The sequence below is a fragment of the Microcaecilia unicolor genome, chromosome 3 (assembly GCF_901765095.1).
Source record: "Microcaecilia unicolor chromosome 3, aMicUni1.1, whole genome shotgun sequence".
In the NCBI taxonomy this organism is placed as follows: domain Eukaryota; kingdom Metazoa; phylum Chordata; class Amphibia; order Gymnophiona; family Siphonopidae; genus Microcaecilia; species Microcaecilia unicolor.
In genome coordinates this window covers 73,094,204-73,114,842 of record NC_044033.1, presented here as the reverse complement: position 1 = coordinate 73,114,842, position 20,639 = coordinate 73,094,204, and positions in this window count along the sequence as shown.

Genomic DNA, 20,639 nt, shown 5'->3' with positions numbered 1-20,639 from the left:
CCCTGGACCTAGGCTTCACCTACACTTGACTGCCTTCCCCCTCGGGTTGAGCCTTCAGGTTCTGGCAGCCGGTAGGACTTACAGGAACAGCAGGAATGAAGGTCCAGGGGTGCCCCTTGGCACCTAGGCGAAGGCAAGGCAGACAAGCAGGGTCTGTCCGGGTTCTGGCAGTCGGCAGGATTCAACACTGTCTCTGGAGGTGGCTAGCAGGACGGCTAGCTAAAGTCACTGTCTCCGCAGGAGGGCTAGCAGGACGGCTAGCTGAACGGAACACAGTCTCTGGAGGTGGCTAGCAGGACGGCTAGCTAAAGTCACTGTCTCCGCAGGAGGGCTAGCAGGACGGCTAGCTGAACGGAACACAGTCTCTGGAGGTGGCTAGCAGGACGGCTAGCTAAAGTCACTGTCTCCGCAGGAGGGCTAGCAGGACGGCTAGCTGAATGGAACACAGTCTCTGGAGGTGGCTAGCAGGACGGCTAGCAGAAGTCACTGTCTCCGCAGGAGGGCTAGCAGGACGGCTAGCTGAACGGAACCCAGTCTCTGGAGGTGGCTAGCAGGACGGCTAGCCTAACACTAGGAACAAACACAGTCTTGGGATAGGGACTAGCAAAGGCGGCTAGTCTAACGCTAGGACCAAACACAGTCTTGGGATAGTGGCTAGCAAGGGCGGCTAGTCTAACACTAAACAACCACAGTGAACTAGTAGAGCTATGCACAGGCTACAAGCCACACGGTGCCTAAGCTGGCTAGTCTATCACTGGAAACAAACACAGAGAACTAGCAGAGCTATGCACAGGCTACAAGCCACACGGTGCCTAAGCTGGCTAGTCTATCACTGGAAACAAACACAGAGAACTAGCAGAGCTATGCACAGGCTACAAGCCACACGGTGCCTAAGCTGGCTAGTCTATCACTGGAAACAAACACAGAGAACTAGCAGACCTATGCACAGGCTACAAGCCAGACGGTGCCTAAGCTGGCTAGTCTATCACTGGAAACAAACACAGAGAACTAGCAGAGCTATGCACAGGCAACAAGCCAGACGGTGCCTAAGCTAACTAATCATACACTGGAAACAAACACAGAGAACTAGTAGAGCAATGCACAGGCAACAAGCCAGACGGTGCCTAAGCTAACTAGTCATACACTGGAAACAAACACAGAGAACTAGTAGAGCTATGCACAGGCAACAAGCCAGACGGTGCTTAAGCTAACTAGTCATACACTGGAAACAAACACAGAGAACTAGTAGAGCTATGCACAGGCAACAAGCCAGACGGTGCCTAAGCTAGCTAGTCTGAACAAACATAGAACACTAGCAAAGCTATACACAGGCTACAAGCCACACGGTGCCTAAGCTAGCTAGTATACATAAACATAGAAACTCACTCAGAGCAAACACTGAAACTGTGTACAGAGCACTCTATACAGCAGGACCTTTAGATGAGATAAGATGAGATGCAAAGGCCAGGACTGTAGTCTCCAAGTGATTAATAAAGCCCTCAACACCAGAGCTACAGCTGCAGCAATCACCTTGCAACCAAACAGAGGCTTGACACTCAGAGCAGGCATCCCATAGAAAGTAACAGCGGGAGCCATCTTGGATACTGGCAGAGACGAAGAGGCGGCAGCCATCTTGGAAGAGGCATAGCCCACACAGGTGAGGTTCAGTAGGGCAATCAGCACACAGAGCCAGAGAGAACCTAAGACAGACACAGACACAGAGACAAGCAGAAGCCAGCACAGACACTGACTCCCAGAAACAGGGTAAGTCTGAGGGTTGTCACGGCCACGGACGTGACACCTGTGACTCGTATAATATGGAAGTAAATGTCTAAACCCAACCCACATCTGCATATTTGTTCTTCAGGTGTTATGTTCCTCACCTGGTGCCAGGCCTGCACGGCCGATTCGCCGGCGAGCGGTGGTCCGGCGAAGATAGCCGGCCACCTTGGTGTTGGTTTAGCTTCAGGAAGGAAGGAGGGTCTGTTTCTGTTTCCTATTTCTGGCAGCCATCGTCTGGGTTGGATCAATGGCCGCAGCCATCTTGGATAGATCAGGCCCCAGGAAGCCATCTTGGAGTAACGAGGTCAGGAAGGAAGCCCATATTTGGACGTAGGCATCTCTGCTGATGGGGGCAGCCATCTTGTTTCAGCTGCACATGTTTAGGATTGATTCCTGCTCTATTTAAAGCCCTGCCTCCAGTCCTTTGTTGCTTCGGCCTCAATTGTTCTGAGGAGTTGCTGTCGGAGTGCTGTTCGCCGACTACTTCTGTTTCCTGTTTTCCTGTGTACCGGACCTGGGCTTGTTTTCTCGGATTATGCTTGTTTGCTGCCTGCCTTGACCCTGGACTGATTTTGACTATTCTTTGCCTGTTGGAGTACTAGTTCTGGACTGTGTCTGTTTCCTGCCAGCCTGGTCAGCGGCTGTGCAACCCCACCGGTTCCAGAAGTCCTGGTGGCCACCTGCAGCTGGGAGCTCAACTTCTGGTGAACGGTGGTCGCTTCCCAGGTGAAGCTAGGGGTTGTCTGGCTGCCTGACCGAGTGCGGTTTCACTCCATCTCTGCCATGCTCAGTCGGGGCACAGGGGCTCACTACTACCGGGTCATAACATCAGGTGTCTGTGAATATGCCCAGTAGGAAAGAAGACCTTGCAATGGTTCACCTTTCTTAATTCTTTACTTTACAATCTTCCTTCTTATTATATTCTCATCTTCCTCATGCTCAACATGAACTAGAGATGCTTATGAAATGCTAGATTGGATCCATTGTCACCAAAGCTTCTGTATGTTATATCTAAGGAGAAATATACAGGATTTAAGTAGAAAAGGGCACACTAGTAGCACATGCGCTGTAATGGTAAACCCCAATTTTAATCTAGGTATTTAGCTGCAGGTGAGGTTTATTGAAATTGTTGATAGCAATAAAACTAAGCTCAGTACATGATTGTTTCAGGGTTTTTGTCATGTCCCATCCCATTCACTGACTTCAGGTTATTGTAACCATTGATTGTGACCCAATGAACCCACTCATAGGTGAGCATCCAGTTAGGTTTATGATTAGAGTTACTGAAGATATTAAGTTTTAAAAAATGTCCTCACAATACACAGTCATTGTAGCTGGAATACACTTGCAAAAGAGATGCACTATTAGGTTTTGTTTGACTTTCTGGTATCTTCTGGTGTGCTGGGTTCCAGTAGCTGTTTTGTTCCTGGAGAAAGCATTGGAGTAAGTAGTTCTGGGCCAGCGTGAAAGTTATCCAATTATGATGTTAGGCAGGACCCTTGAATACCACATAGGTCATATCCATAGTGAAGAAGGGAACTATGTGGTCTGGCTAGCCTGGGCACAGCACCATGATTAAATAGTTATTTGGTTAAGCCAAGAAAAAGTGTTGCAGCCAGCCATGGGTCCTGCCATCTTCTGGTTAATTACCTAGTCGTTGTAAGAAGAGTTATTATGATTGTTTATTATATGCTAGATTTGATAGCAGGTTATTTGATATTGTATTTTTGTAATGGCTAAATGCCTTGGGTGGTCCTTTTACTAAGCTTCAGTAAATTAGGGCATTTTCTATTTTTAGTTTTGACCAGGATTTGCAAAAAAAATAAATAATAACACGGAGGCACTTAGGGCCCCTTTTACAAAGTAGCGATAAGTCCAATGCAGGCTTATCGCTTGCTAAACAGGAAGTACCACCGGGCTACTGCAGCAGTCTGGTGGTACTTCCCACCCCCAACATGCTGTTATTTCCAGAGCTACAAAAATATATTTATTTTTATTTTTGTAGTGTCGCACGCTGCCCAGTTATCACCGGGTTAGTGCGGGAGCCAATACTGCCACCTCAATGGGTTGCAATAAGGGCTCCCCCTGAAATGGCCGCATAGCAAGTGCTTTACTTGCCACATAGCCATTTCCTGCAGAAAAAAAAGGCTATCCCTTTACCATCTGTGGTAAAAGGAGGCATCGGCATGCATCAAAAACACACGCCAACGCCAGCACAGGCTCCCTTTTGCCGCAGCTTGGTAAAAGGATTTCTTACTGCCTCCTATTTAGGGGACACTAAGGGCTCCTGTGTTAAATTCACATGATTCAGTTAGCACATGCTAATGTGAACGCACTAATTAGATAACGCTTCCATGCCTATTTCCCACCCGTGACACACCCCTCCTGAAAAAATAAATATAAAAAAAAATAGCATGTGATTAGTACACACAAACAGGGAAAATATCACAGGACACTTTAGCACATCCTGCCGCAAGTCCTTTTCAGTGTACTAAGCCCATGTTAGGTTTTAGCTCACCTTAGTACAAGAGCCCCTTGGTAAAGTGCTGATGTGGTTTGTAAACATATTGTCATTTATAAGGTTTAGTTTCATTCTATACTGTTCCAGTAGTGGTTTTCCCTGTGACAAATATTAATTTGTTGTGAGTCACTTTGGTATACTCTGAACAATGGAATTCCATTTAACTGTGGTGAAACCACTCATGGGCCTAGTTAGGTAACATTTTTATCCCACTTTGTGTCTATGAGAAAAAAATATTCTTAGTGAATTACCCCATAGGGCTAAATTTGCAAAGGCTTAGGTACCTTTTCACAGCCAAGAATAGATTTAACCTGCCTCAGTCAGCTGTATTCATGTGAGTGGATTTTTGGACTATAAAGAGCACAAATGTGATTTCATAAGACATGTTCTTTTGACTTCACAGAAAAGAGTAATTTACAGGGACCTTCTGAGGCACTGCTGGACACAACACACACAAATTGCAATTTCAAAAATATATTGCATATGGAGGGCATGTCACCCAACACAGACATTTTACACACCATTGTTTAACACTGTGTATGCATGTGCTTTAAGCTGCACAGTGAACTAATCTTCAGACAGAATGGCCACAGGTACCATGTGTTGAAAACAGACTGGGTTTATGTGTACCAGAAAACAATACATACATTGCCAGCTAGCTACCTTATCCGGCTTCAGGTGTTGCACAGCTTCAAACCCATTAGCAGACACATTGATTGGAATCCCATTGGTCCCTTCCTTTCCTGGGAAAATGTCAAGACACAGAACATGGCTGCAGCTTTTAGCACCAGGGCTGCCGAGAGACAGAGCCAGGCCCGGGGAAAGGCAGCCGCCGTCAACCCCGACCCTTCCCTTCCTGTGTCTGCTCCTCCCTCAATCTGTCACTCTCCTGCTCCTGTGTACCAGGACCTGGGTGATCACTTTAACGCAATCACCCTGGTCCCAACACACAGGAGCAGGAGAAAGACGGACCATTGGAAGTTGGACCTGGGGAATCTTGCCTCCTCTCTCAGGGGCCCTGTTTAGGACATGTTGCTTGAAACCACAAAGGACCAGATTCTATAAAGGTGAGCACTTAATTTTCCAATTAGTGTGCAAATTTGGGCACACAGGTTATAGAATAGTGCCAGTTGGGTGCCTAACTTAATTGTTAAATTAGGTGCCAATTGACCTTAAGTACCAGTAACAGCCCTTAAGTAGTTTTAATTAGTGCTAACTGGCACAACTACACTTTAAGCATTATTCTATATACACTTAATACCTAAATGCTATAACACTCAGCTATAAAGGGGGCGTGTTCATGAGCAGGTCAGGGGCATGTCTTGCAGTTGTGCACATATTGCCCAAGTCCAAGTTCTCTATGCCAGACAAAGCATTGGGAATTTTCTTAATACTTCTTCTTGATCTTCTGAGTAATGGACTCTCTCTTAAGACTCCTCTCTTCCTTCTCCTTTCTTGCTAGGTGACACCATTCCTTCAGGATTGAAGATGGATCACTTTCCTAGTCTGGAAAAAACACTTTCTCCTTTTACTTCGTCTTGTTCTAGAGCTAATTGAAGAGAAATTTCAGGCCATGCTAGGAGAGCCAAACAAATCTCTCTCTCTCCCCCCCCCCCCCCCCCCCCCCCCCCCCCCCTCTGTTTCACTGGTTGCTGATGCTGACTGGGGCAAGCATTTGGTAGGGGAAAAGGCAGGAGGCACAGGCACGGTGACGGCCACTAGTTTCCACGAGCTAATTATCCATGTGACCCCTGATGTAGGCGATACGCTGAAACATGGACCGTGTCGGGACCCTTAACATTTGCATCAATAAAGTGTTTCTCCATAACATCTCCAATGGTGGATTCGTCCTTTGATCAGCCTCTACTTTTTCCTGTTTGGCCTTCCTGACGTAGAGGTTTTTCTCTGGCAAACATTTGGTAGGTCATTGACCCCTGTGGCCTACCCTGATTGGCTGTCTATGCATGCTAGTTAGATAGAAGAGGAGGAGAAAGTGCCTGCTGGAATGGGAGAATTTTCTTCACTTTCAGGCTTATTTTCAAAAGAGAAGGGCGCCCATCTTCCAACACAAATCGGGAGATGGGCATCCTTCTCTCAGGGTCGCCCAAATCGGCATAATCGAAAGCTGATTTTGGGTGCCCTCAACTGCTTTCCGTCGCGGGGATGACCAAAGTTCACAAGGGCGTGTCGGCAGCGTAGTGAAGGCGGGACTTAGGCGTGCTTAAGAGATGGGCGTCCTCGGCCGATAATGGAAAAAAGAAGGGCGTCCCTGACGAACACTTGGGCGACTTTACTTGGTCTGTTTTTTCTTGCGATCAAGCCTCAAAAAGGTGCCCAAACTGACCATATGACCACCGGAGGGAATCGGGGATGACCTCCCCTTACTCCCCCATTGGTCACCAACCCCCTCCCACTCTAAAAAAAGAAACGTAAAAAATGTTTTTTGCCAGCCTCTATGCCAGCCTCAAATGTCATACGCAGGTCCATCACAGCAGTATGCAGGTCCCTGGAGTAGTTTTAGTGGGTGCAGTGCACTTCAGGCAGGCGGACCCAGGCCCATCCCTCCCCTACCTGTTTCATTTGTGGTGATAAATGTGAGTCCTTCAAAACCCACCAGAAACTCACTGTACCCACATGTAGGTGCCCCCCTTTACCCCTTAGGGTTATGGTAGTGGTGTACAGTTGTGGGGAGTGGTTTTTTTTGGGGGGGGTTAGGGGGGCTCAGCACACAAGGTAAGGGAGCTATGTACCTGGGAGCAATTTCTGAAGTCCACAGCAGTGCCCCCTAGGGCTGGTGTCCTGGCATGTGAGGGGGACCAGTGCACTACAAATTCTGACTCCTCCCACGACCAAATGGCTTGGATTTGGCCATTTCTGAGATGGGCATCCTCGGTTTCCATTATCGCCGAAAACCGGGGACGACCATCTCTAAGGACGACCTAAGGATGACCATCTCTAAGGTCAACCTAAATGTTGAGATTTGGGCATCCCCGACCGTATTATCGAAATGAAAGACGGACGCTCATCTTGTTTCGATAATACGGGTTTCCCTGCTCCTTCACTGAGCTGTCCTGTGAGGATGGCCCCAGGAAAACTTGGGCAACCCGTTCGATTTTGCCCCTCCACGTCTGATACATTTGTTTTGTTCATAGGCATACACCTTATTGATAAGCCAGGGTATGTTGGGTATGATCTCAAGTCTCTCAAATTTACTGTTAGAACTCATTTTAATACTTGCACTGTACCAAAGAGAGCTTTCTTCTGAAGTTCATATGGTGTAATACCATATTTCCCAAGTCCAGTCCTGGAGTACCCCTTGCCAGTCAGGTTTTCAGGATATCCACAATGAATATGCATGAAAGAGATTTGCATATTATAGAGGCAGTGTATGTAAATTCAATTCAATTCTTGTACACCGCAAATATCCCCTTTCCAGGGTTCAGTACAGTTTACATTCTAGGTGAGACAAAAGCACATAGTGTTAGTGTGAGGTATGAGAAGCATTAGAGACCATTGGTGTAATGCATGAGACTAAAACGTTAAAGGAAAGGATAATCAAGTTCATGCATATTTAGTATGGAAAACTTGATTGGCAAGGGGCACTCCAGGACTGGACTTGGAAAACACTGGTGTAATATGTGATACGGAACTTATCAAGGTGTGCAGTGTGGTAGATGCTGCTCTCTGTGGCAGAGAAGATGGGAATTAATATTCTATGGGTGTGTTGAACAGTGTTTGAGGGTTGGGTAGAAAGATGGAGACTATCTGCTGTAATGAAAGTGGGTGGAGACTAGAATTATGTGTCATGTGCCCCATGCCTGGCATTATATGGTAATGAATTCCCATGAGATCCTATGCAGGGGAGTTTGGAGTGATATCCAAGGTCTTAGAGAACATAGCCATGCAAGGGTGAGTTTGTAGGGAAGTTTTTTGTCCCTAAAATGCATAACCTTGTGATAATGAAGTACAGTCAAACAGATGTGGGTTTGTTCTTTGAATGACTTTTCCTGTTTTCCAGAGTTCTTGCTGAAATCCTGGGAAATGAGATGTGCAACTATGTGGTGACATCTAAGGAAATTATTTTAGTGAAAAAGTGTTTGCGGGAGAAGCTGACTTTTCTGCCTGCAATCTTTCAAACATATAGGCAATTGCTTTTGGCTTCATATCCTTCCTCGGATAAGGAATCAGCAATTTAGGCATTCTCAGTGGATTCCCTCAGCCCCTATTTCAGATGTGCAAGATGTCACCTGGGGAGAGGTACAGTATATATTCTAAAAATATGCAGGAAGGAGGGGAACTGGAAATGAGGACAGTTACAGTTACAGAGCTTATAATCCACTATTACCAAATATAGTTCAAAGCAGATAACAATAAGAGGAACTAGACCAAACATCTAGAAACATACCTTGAATTATCAGCAGAATTATAATGAATTCACTGTATAAGTTTTAAGCATCTTCTTAAAGCTAACAAAACTGAACAAATCTTTAATCCCATTTGGAAGGTGTGACCAAAATGTTGCTGCTTGTTACATAAAATTGTCTGAAATAACTTTCTGTAGCAGACACCTTTAGGTCTTGGAAATGTTAAAAAAAATTAGAATGTTATACAACATGCATTCTCCCATATATTGGTCTGCATATTAATGTCATCTTATAACCCGGTATAGCTCCTTACAATATTTTGAAAACTAGTCTACTTAATTTAAATATAATTCTGCTCTCGACTGGGAGCCAATGGGTCATTACATAAAATGGAGTAAAATGCGAAGAAACTTTTAGTGAGAAGACCAAACAGATGGCAGTATTTTGTATAGTTTGCGCTGTTTTAAAAGACTCTTAGCCACCCCCAAATATATTATATTACAGTAATCCAGTTTACTTCAGTGGCCCTATCAGGAGCTGACCTCACATGTTGCATAGAACCCCATTACACAAGACTGATCAGATAGGATTGAAGGAGTGTCAGCTGCTGATTATTATTATTATTCCAGAACGCTCTTTTTTAATTTGCTGGTCACACCAGACAACCCTATTTTTTTACACACCATCCAATTTAGAAAAATTAGGCCCAGAAATTTGGAATGGAATCTTGATGTAGGGACTGTTCTAGAACCTGCCCATTAATATTTGTGGTTCAAGAACAATCATATTTCAGCATAGGATGACAGGATCAGATGTACTTGAGGGTTTAGAGATGTATGCAGTCAAAATAAATGTTATAACGTGTTAAACAATTTAAATAAAATATTGATAAAAATAAACAAATATGGTCAATTTTTGGTTTGCCTGAGTTTTTGCTGATTAGGTTTGCTTGTTTTTTTTTTTTTTTTTTTTACTTTTCTTCAGTTAGTTAATTAGTTTCACATATTTCTTTTAATAGAAATTTTATTATGAGCCTTGTTTACTAAACAACACTAAATGCTAAGTCCCCCATAGGAACATATAGGTGACTAGCGTTTAGCGCATGCTAAAATTAGCGTTCACTAAAAATGCTAGTGTGGTTTAGTAAACAGGGCCCTTACTCTATAGGGTTTTAACACACAGTCATTGAACTAACATGTTAACTTTTAGGTTAGTGTGTGATAATCACTTTAGGATGCACTAAAAATTTTAAAGTACATTAAAATACTGAGGACCTGTTTTACAAAGCCCCACTAGTGATTCTCAGTGTGGCAAATGAGAGGAAACCCATTCAATTCCTATGGGCTTCCTCTCATTAGCCACATGGGAATCATTAGTGTGGCTTTGTAAAAGAAGCCCTGAATGTGCACTAATGAATGCATATCCATAACAAGGTTTCTCCTACTTTGTGTCTATGGTAAAAATGGTAATACTGACACACCCCATTCAGAGTGTTACTTTGGAACATAGGTAACATTATTATTTACATAAGTATTTGTTTCTTATGGCTTCATGTACCACCTTTCAAATAAAAATCAAAGCAGTTTGCAATAAAATCAGCCTGGATGCTCATGTTGGGGGGATCTTAATGCACATTAATGCAACCCAAAAGGCCCTAATACTGCTTGACTAAAAATACAGCGGTGATATTTAAGTCTCCGCGGGTTACTTAGTAATGAGATGCAAAATATGCAAATGCATGTTTTGCATCTCATTACTAAGCAAAACCCCTAATGCAACTTGTGGTGATCCCCAGCTTTATCCTAGGGTTATTTTACTTTCCAGGAGCACTGGCAGGGCTGTACTAACACGGTGAGCAAGGTAGGCATAGCAGGGGGGTGCCAACCTCTGGAGGGCACCTACAGTTTCCTGAGGTCAGCTCACTTGCAAACTGTTTTACCTGAAGCTGTGATTCTCCTCTCTCCCCTGCCCTCCCCTCTTTGACCACAGTGCTCACTGAGGCAGGCAGGCTCTGCTGAAGCTGTTTGAAAGAATACAACCAGTGCTATTTATGTCTTTGGTGTGGGATGAACTCCTCATTCAGGGTGAGCTTGAACAACATTCAAATTAAAGAGAACAGCCAGGTTTGGAGGGAGGTGTGCAAGTGAGACTGGGGAGAAATAAAAACTAAATAGTGTAATTGTTAAAATCTGTAAGTGGTTCAAAGTTTTTGTTGTTTTTCTCTGAGCTTGTACACCGAGAGGAGGGCATGACTGCAATGATGTTTGCATATTGTCAGGTAACCCGATAGCTACAGCTAAAAGCCATTTCATTGGCTGATGCTTCCAACAGTAGTTTCAGAGGAAGTTTAGCTGACGTAGTGTAGTAGAGCTGGTAAGTGAAAATCTGTTTAGTTTTTTTTGGTGTTTGTTTTTATATAAAAGATTCTCCTTGGATAGGGAAGAGTCTGTGATATGTGAAAATATATTTTGCTTTAATGAAATTGCTAAGTCAGAGACTTATCAATGATCAGAAAAAGAAAGTCACCAGACAACAAAGGTAGAGAAAAATCATTTTATTTTCATTTTAGTATTTGGAATATGTCCACTTTGAGAATTTACATCTGCTATTTTATTTTGCAATGTATAGCAATTTGTTTCTAAGAATATTGCTGACAATTCCTTTCAGTGTGGCAAGTGGTGAGCGATCATTTTCACGGTTAAAAATCATAAAAAACTAGTAAAAAATGCCCGTTTCAAAAGGGAAGGAAATGGGCGCTAGCAAGGCCATCCCCCACCCTCCTTCCCTCGCTGTTCCACTCTGCCGTCCCTCCGTTTTCACCTCCCCCCTTTCCACGGCCCAGTAGACCCCACCTTCTCGGCGAAAACCATCCCCCGCCGCCGTCCAGTACCTGTGCTGACGGGGGACCCCAACCCCCATCAGCCGAAGTCCTGTGCTGGCCTTCAAGGCGTTGCTTCTTCAATGATTTTGTGTCCAAGTTGCTCTGCGTGCATCTGACATCAGACGCACGCAGAGGAACTTGAACCGAAGATCATTTAAGAAGCAACAGCGCGAAGGCCAGCACAGGACTTCGGCTAACGGGGGTTGGGGTCCCCCATCAGCACAGATACTGGACGGCGGCAGGGGACGGTTTTCGCCGAGAAGGGGGGTCGACTGGGTCGCGGAAGGGGAGTGCTGTGGGCTGTAAAACAGGGGGAGGAGTAGGGAAACACGCTCCATGTGTTTCCCTACTCCTCCCCTTGCTTTGGTATCAGCTGTCACTGACGTCAGTGCGTGCCTGCCTAGCAGACCACCTCCGTGGGAGGCACGGTCCCAGGCACATCCTGTTGGAGGTGAGAATTATTATATAGGATTATTTGCGATCAAGTATTTCGCAAGAAAGGCTTGTATGCCTTGCCATGATTGCTATTGAGAATGATATATGTGCCCAGTTAGATATCAAAGATTTAATTACTAATTTCGTGAACATGAAAGCACGAAAAGCTAACTGGTTGTAAACCCTCTATTTGTTCAGCAATCCCACAAAGATGCACTCCATCTTTCAGCTCCTATTTCCTTTGCATCTTGTGCCACACGGGGGGGGGGGGGGGGGGCGCCAACTGAAAGTCTGCAGGGGGGCACCAGAGACCCTAGGCACAGCCCTGAGCACTGGGCTGCAAAACCTTGGCCCAGTTCCTGGGCCACCAATACAGGGTTCCCCCCAGGTATCTGGCCCCATGCCTTAACTCCCCACCACAAAGCCCACCTAGCCCCACAATAACAAGCTCCCCCCCCACACACACACCCCAAAGTACAACATTATCTCATTGGTGGTCCAGGGGACATTGAAGTCCAGGGGTTCATGGGGGTCCAGGTAGTGTTCAGTCAGGAGCAATGCCCAGTTGCTCCTGGTCAGACCTGTGCTGCATTCCAAATGGCACCCCTAGTGGTAGTCTTGTGACAATACTACTAGGGGTCATATTCCCATATAAGGTGGGGGGCTTGTTGTTGTGGGGGTGGGTGGACCTTCTGGCGGGGGTTTAGGATACCTGGTGTGACCCTGCAATGCTGTCCCAGGAGCACTGGGCTGCAACTTTGTGGCCCAGTGCTCCTGGGTGCAGGAATGATGCTGCTTGCAAGGTGACTCAGAAGCAGCGTTATTCTCCTGACCTGGGATTCAGCAACCTATGATACCAGGACCCTGCAGGTTGCTGAGTCCCATGGGGCATTAAGGAGTGATAAAGGGTGATCTTTTACCTCTCCTTGATGAATTCCCCTCTTAATGGCATCAATGCTGAACCAGGTTTTCAAACTGAAGGGTATCATAGACCATGATAATAAGAGTGGCATGAAAGTCCATGATGAGGTTGTACTCTTTTCAGTTTCTCAGAAAAGCAACTGCTGAGATCTCTGTGCTCTAAGGGGAGAAGTTACTAATGTGTGCTACTGTTATGATGTATTATTTTACTGTTAACCCAGGTTATTAGTAACTAGGTCTCATTGCATAAAATGTAACCCAGGCTAAAATAGCACCAGTTAGGGGTGTATTTATCAACATGGGCTAATGTTAAGACAGGATATTTTACCACTAATTTGTGCTATTTCTGCACAAGTCCTACCGTATTTTTCGGACTATAAGACGCACTTTTTCCTCCCAAAATTTGGGAGGAAAATGGGGGGTGCATCTTATAGTCTGAAGGTAGAGATTTCCCTCCCTCCCTCACTCCGAGTTCGGGATTGCGCTCCCTCCCGCCCTCCCCCCCGGCCCTGTCACCACTTCTCCCTACGCACGCGATCTTCCCTGGTGGTCTAGTGACGTCGGGGCAGGAAAGAGCCCCCTCTTTCCTGCCCAGCGCGCTGCTCTCCATCCTCCTGTATGCAGCCTGATGGTCTCGGCGAAATTCAAAATGGCCGCCGAGACTTCAATTCTCGGCGGCCATTTTGAATGTCACCGAGACCGTCAGGCAGCAATGCATACAGAAGGATGGAGAGCAGCACGCTGGGCAGGAAAGAGGGGGCTCTTTCCTGCCCCGACGTCACTAGACCACCAGGGAAGATCGCGTGAGTAGGGAGAAGTGGTGACAGGCCAGGGGGAGGGCGATCCCGAACTCGGAGGGAGGGAGGGATTCGGATAAGACTCACTGGAGCACCTAGGTTTTAGAGTTGATAATTTCCCTCCTCAGTAAAAACATAACATGTCTTAATAGTAACCCACATTGATAAATAAGCCTGTAAGTGAATGTCACCAAGAAAAAAATTAAAGTGGCAATTCCCTAACCCACAACATCTCTGCAAAATCTGCAACTATTTTGTATACATGAATCCTACTTTTCCTCTGAAAATTGTCCATGGACTCTACCTCTGCTTTCGGTATCATGGGTGAAATTCCCATGGAAAATGCAATCTATATTTCTACTAATCATTTCTATAGTGCTACTAGACATATGTAGCACTGCTTAACAGACTGTGTTCACATTGGGCTCCCACAATTCAGGCTAAAAAATACATTATTTATTTATTGCTCAAATTCTTACATAATTCTGCTCAGTATATGTCAGGTTACCAGTCCTGAGTTTATTTTGAGTTTTCTTTCCTTCACTTAGTTTAATTTCATTGTTTTCACTGGATAAAAGCAACTTTTTGTCTCCCTACACTTTAAAAGCAAGCAATTTCTCTCTTTTCTTGTGATTGAGCTGGATCTACAACAACAATAAAAGAAAAAGCCTCCAGTTATCTGCATCTCCATCAAATAGATCATCAAACAACATCAGGATTCAGGAACTGCATAATGATGAAACCATAACTGCAGTTCCGTGAGTTAAAGTTCATATCTTTAACCTATATTATCTCTAATTTCTGATATCCTGCTGAAGTGCCCCATCAATTAAACTTCCAAATAATCTCACAGAAGTGAAATACAGTCTTTAAATTGATGTCTCTAGTGAACAGAAGTGCCTGCTAGATATCAGATAATAGACTTTAGAACTATTTTACCTTGTTTCAAGATATAAAAGTACAAAATATAACTAGAATAAGCAGTTCTACTGAATGACTACATATCTATCAGAGAATCTCAACTTTCCTACTTCAAAAGGACTCAGACACTCAGGGCCCCTTTTACTAAGCTGCACAAGCATCTACACGTGCCAAATGGAGTTACTGCCCAGTTACTGTGTGGCTCTTGCGGTAATTTCATTTTTGGCATGCGTTCGATACACGCAAATGAAAAATAATTTTTATTTTTGGACAAGCATATCAGAAGCACGCCAAGTGGCATTTGACATGCGTAGGTCATTATTGCCTGGTTACCGTGTGAGACTTTAACGCTAGGTCAATGGCTGGTGGTAAGGTTGCAGACCCAAAAGGGACGCGCAGCAATTTTGATTTTGCTGCATGTCTATTTTTGGCAGAAATTTTAAAAAGGCCATTTTTACAGGCTCGCTGAAAAATGAATTGGCTCGTGCCCAAAACCTGCACCTACACTACCTAAGCCATTTTTCAGCGCACCTTAGTAAAAGGACCCCTCATTGATAACTGTCTGCAAAATTAACACTCCCCTGTTAATTGCTGTCAAAAACAAACTGGCTTTTTGTTATACTGATTAGCTAGAAAGTTCTGTAATCTTACCTACTTTTATACAAAAATCTGATCTGGCCTAATAAATCTTCATACACCCTAGTAACCTGGAGAAGAAGACACAACAGTCTCAAGAAAAGCAATATTTCTGACTTAAGACTGTTTAAGTGCATTTAGAAAAAGAGCTAAACAGTACATTAAAGCAACACATTCTTAGGTGAATATAAAGATATCTAAATGTATCTTTCAAGATTTAAGTTTTTGTGGAGATTTAAAACAAACATTGTGGTAGCTTTTCTCCTAGCTGCATTCCAAGAATTGTTTAAGGTCAATTACTCTCCTTGGGCTCACAAATATCTGGCCTACTCAGCTCACCTCCCCCTCCCTCTTCATTGCCTGCAGTAATTCCAAGCCAGCAACTTGATAAAGAGAACTGTCTGTATTTGTAAGCATCCTTAAAACAGCAAAGGAAATTGTCAAATTATGAAAAGGAAAGCTACACTGTGGCCTGTTGCCTACTCTAACCTCTCCCTTCACAGCTGAACGACTGACTATGGAAGAACAGCAGCTTGAAAGAGGAAACCTACCTAATAACAGCAAGGCATACGTTTTGTGGAGATTTAAAATAAGCACTATGGTAGCATTTCTCATAGCTGCATTCAAAGGAGTGCTTAAGGTCAATTACTCTCCTTTGTCTTACGTCTCCCCCTCCCCTCTCCATTGGTTGCAGTAATTCCAAACCAGCAACTTAAAAAGAGAACTGTCTGCATTTGTAACTTTCCTTCAAACAGCAAGCTAGGGAAATTGTCAAATCTATGAACAATGAGAGCTACACTGTGACCTGTCATCTGCTTGAAGCTTTGCCTTCACAGCTATATGACTGACTATGGAAGGACAGCAGCTTGAAAGAGAAACCCTACCTAATAACGGAGGCAAACACTCTTTTTTCATGGTCTCTGTGTGTAACTCCAATTGATTGCGGAGCCCCTAAATAAAGTAGATCAGATTCCTGTCACAAGTTTTTTTTATGCCTGTTCTGTCTCAGTCTTTATAATACCCAATTTGAACCATTGTGCATTAGGAAGAAACTGTGGAATAAAGCTAAGTTTACTAAGCAACTTGGTTAGACCACCACTTTACCACAAGTCCCACAACATATCCCATTATGGTCAGTATTAGATCATTGTTATTCTACTGGGCTCACAATCTAAGTTTTTGTACTTGGGTCAATGGAGAGTTAAGTGACTTGCCCAAGGTCACAAGGAACTGCAGTGGGAATTGAACCCAGATTGCCAGAATCAACACCTGCTGTACTAATCATTAGTCTACTCCTACGCTCCATGATCTTCTTTATCCAACTTAAACATGCCTCTAGGAATGTTTTCTCATCCACAACTAAAAGTAAGCATGCCACTGGATTGAAGGAGAGCAGTTTTCAAACAATTTACCCAAGTAAATAGTTTTGAAAATGGCCTTCTATAAAAGAGCAAGTATTTGAGAGTGAGAAAGAGCTAAGGAGAGTAAGTTAACGCAAGAGAAAGTTTGAGAGAGATGGGATATATATGTGTGTGTATGTGTGTGTGTGCACGCACACGCGCACAGGTGCACATGCACTTGTGATCATCCATCTCCATCCTGAGGTGGGGGGAAGAGGGAGGTTTCATAGTGCTCAGTGGATCAAAACAAGACAGTACATGGTCTATTGTTATATTATTTCAACTTAATCCTATGCTTCCTCATTTTGGTTGTTGCTGTTGTTGTCCATACTGTTGTGCATGGCCAACAAAAGTTTGGTTTATGCTCGTTTAAAATAAATTTTCCCCAATTTTCAGGCATTTTTTGTGCTTATTTGACATACGTATTTTAAGGCACACACTTCCCTGGATTCTATACAAGGCTCTCAAAGTTGCACGACAAATTTTGGGCACATGCCCAAGTTATGCACATAACAAAATTGGTCAACAAGTCCTTAATTAACAACATTTGGGCGCTAACAATCAATTATTGCAGTTAATTTGCATCGATTAGAATTTGTGCACACAACTGTTTGTGTGCTATTCTATAAGGCTTGGTTCCTATCTCTCATAGCGTGTATCTGAAAAGGGGGTGTAGCCAGGGACAGATCAGGAGTGTTTTAAAAAGTTGCACACAGAATTACAGAATTTGACCAAAGACCACCTAAGCTGGATGCTGGTATTTACACCTACTTTTAGCAGGCATAAGTATGGCACTAAAATGTTAGGTACTGGATCCGTGACAATTTGCATCACTTTTTGCTCCAAAACTTGAATTGGGGGGGGGGGGGGGGTGAAAGGTTTTACCCAGATCAACAATCAGATTCCATAAACTGTCCAGCAGGTTTAGAGACAAGAAATTCTGGTAACAGTGTTACAGTTATCTACATTAATGAGGAACAGGCTTGCAATCCATTCCTGGAAATGCTCATCTCCCCCAAGATGGAAATGTTCATTTCTGCAGCTTCTTCTAGGGATCTCACCAATCCTGGGCTCCCATAATGCCAACCAGTTGCTCTAAAGCCTCTCTCGGAACAACATCCTCTTCACTTCCTGTCAGTTCTGTTGCCAATGCCATTAGTGGTGAGCTGATACTTAGTGGGATGGGCTCTTGGATGAGGGCTGAGGACCAAGAAACACCATGGATTCCCCTACCCAACGTGTCTCAAGCACGCTGCTCTTTAATCCAACTGTACTCCTGGTCCTCCTCAAAAATGTATCCTCCGGGCTGATTAGAGAGGGCTGTAACCACTGGGAAGCTCATGCTGCAGCTTTCCCTCAATACTTCTGCATAGCTCAGAAGGAAACAGAGGAATGACTCAAGCACACGGGTAGATGTGGCCATCTTGGATTCTCTCTTTAAATATTTTCAACACATTTTTTGAAATAAAAATGTGCAATATCCTTTTTTATGGTCACACCTTCTTATTTCTGTTTATAGGTGGCACTTGTTTGCAGTTCTGGTCAGAGCCAGCTCAAGGGACCATGATGCCCTGATCCATCTTTTGGTTTGGCAACCTCCCATTAGTGTGCCACCTCACCACCATTGGCACACACCCCCTAAAGCCTACATTTAAAGGCAGTTTCCCCCTCCTGAATACTGACAGCATTTCACCTAACACTATCTGCATCAGCCCCTGCATCATTCCACTGCCACACCCCTCTGGAAACAGGAAGTTATGTCAAAGGAGGGGCCGGGGTGCAGCAGAAGGAAAACACTGGCGTGCTGAAGTGGGTAGCATTAGATGAAATGCTGTCTGTGTTTAGGAGGGGAAAACTGCCTTTAAAGGTAATTGGGGGAAGGTGGCCTGAGACAGAGAGGGAGGGGGTTGCGGGCTCTTCTTTTTTCCCTGCACATGCAAGCTCTGGGCCAGCTTAACCTATAGGGCCAATGACATCACAGACTCAGGTGTTTCATACCCTTTATCTAAAGTGCCATGGGCCAGAGCCTCACCTGATCCATAGGTTAAGCCTGCCCTAGTTCTGATATTGAAGAGGTTCAGAATGATATGGCAGAGAATAGAAAAGAGGAGCTTTCAAAACCTTTTAAGAATTAAGGGGGAAATTCTATAAAGTGGGCACTAACATCTACACAATGAATATGTATGTACATGATTAGAATAATACCCAAATAATTTAAATTTTGTTTTGTTATGTCAGATCTATCAGAAGGTTAGAATATTCACCCAAGTGCAATTCCACAGCATAAGGGCAAATCCTCATTCATCATTGATCCATATCTTTAAAAAAAAACTATATTGTAAAGTGCAGTAATGATTCAGATCACTTGAGGGTGAATTTCAAGTTCAAATTTTAACTTATCTTGGAGCTTAATGTCACATAACTAGGAGAGTTAAAGGACTAGATTCGGGAAAATGGCACTTAAAAATCAACACTGAAAAAAATTGACACTCAACATTATTCTATAATGGGCACTCAAAGATGAACACATACTACAGAATAGGACTTGTGCCTGCTGAATCCAGGGGTAATTCCCAGTGCCTGATACTCTGTAACACTGCGCACAAATTTTAGGAACACCCCTGAGCTGCCCATGCACCTCCCATGACCATGCTCCCTTTTGGGTTGCATGTCATGAGATTTTGGTACACATTGTTATACAATAGCAGGTAGAAAGATGTGTATCCATATCCAAATTGGCAACAATTAGCTCTCAGTTACTGGCACTGATTGGCTTGTTAGCCAACGGGTGCCCATATTGGATCGGTGCCCAAAGTTTGGGCACCCTATATAGGATCCAGAGGATGATGCCAACATGAATCTATGTTTTGCCATGAGGCTGTATCAAAGGCAGATCTCCAAAAAGGTTTGCTCCTGCAGTTCAGTATAATATGGTCACCGTAGATCTGACATAACAAAAACATTCATAAATATAGAAAATATTGGAGAACAAAATTATAAAATAAATTTAAAAAATGAAACCTCAACTGCCACAGATGGTCTACATAAATGACCCTTCACAGGTGGCTGCAATCACTGGTTTCAATGGAGCCTCAAAAAAAAGTAGCAGCAGAAAACAGCTCCTACCCCGGAGGAAAAAAAACTGCTGTTACAAAAAAAACAAACGCTACCATTTATAACAAAAATTGTCAAACAGCTGAAAGTTTGTTAGTATTCCTCCTGATGAAGATTGCAAAACAAGAAGGACCCTTGTTAACGATTATGGATTCTGTGCTACATGGGATTTGGAATGGATTTACAGCTGTGGAGACCCCTATTGTGTTTTGTTGGGATTTCTTGTTTGAGAGCTAAGTATTTTTTTTCTGTGCACAGGCTCGGGTTTTTTGTTGTTATTTTTCTGGCTATTTATGAATACTGATTGTGAAGAAACTGTTTGACAATTTTTGCTGTACATGGTAGTGTCCACTTACTATAACAAAATCATTTGCATAACCTGGGAGGAAGATTTGGTTTTTATATTTGATACATCTTTACCTTTGTGACGTATTTATGAAGATTTGGTGCTACTGTGATTGAGCATGAATCAAATAATGGCATATATTTATTTGTAAATACCTAAACAGTTTGAAATGTAGGTTTTCTGGGTGTCTCACCTTGTAACTTCCAAGGTTACATAACCATAATCATTTTAAATAAATCAACTAGGAACCTCAAACCTCCTAATAGGGAATACTCAGCAAAAGAATTTGCACACTCCACTATTTTCTTCAGGAGTAGAGTACTATCACTGGTTCCAATGAAGAGAAGAAAAAAGAGAGAAAAACTCCAATCGCAAAAACTTATATATACATGAGAAAAACGAATGGTACAAAAACTCTCCTTACTCTTCTCTCCCTCGGTTTTTAGAAATTAACAAAATGAAACAACTCCACTCAAAACCCCAAAAACCGGCGCCATCTTGTTAGTGCATGCATTAAAGGT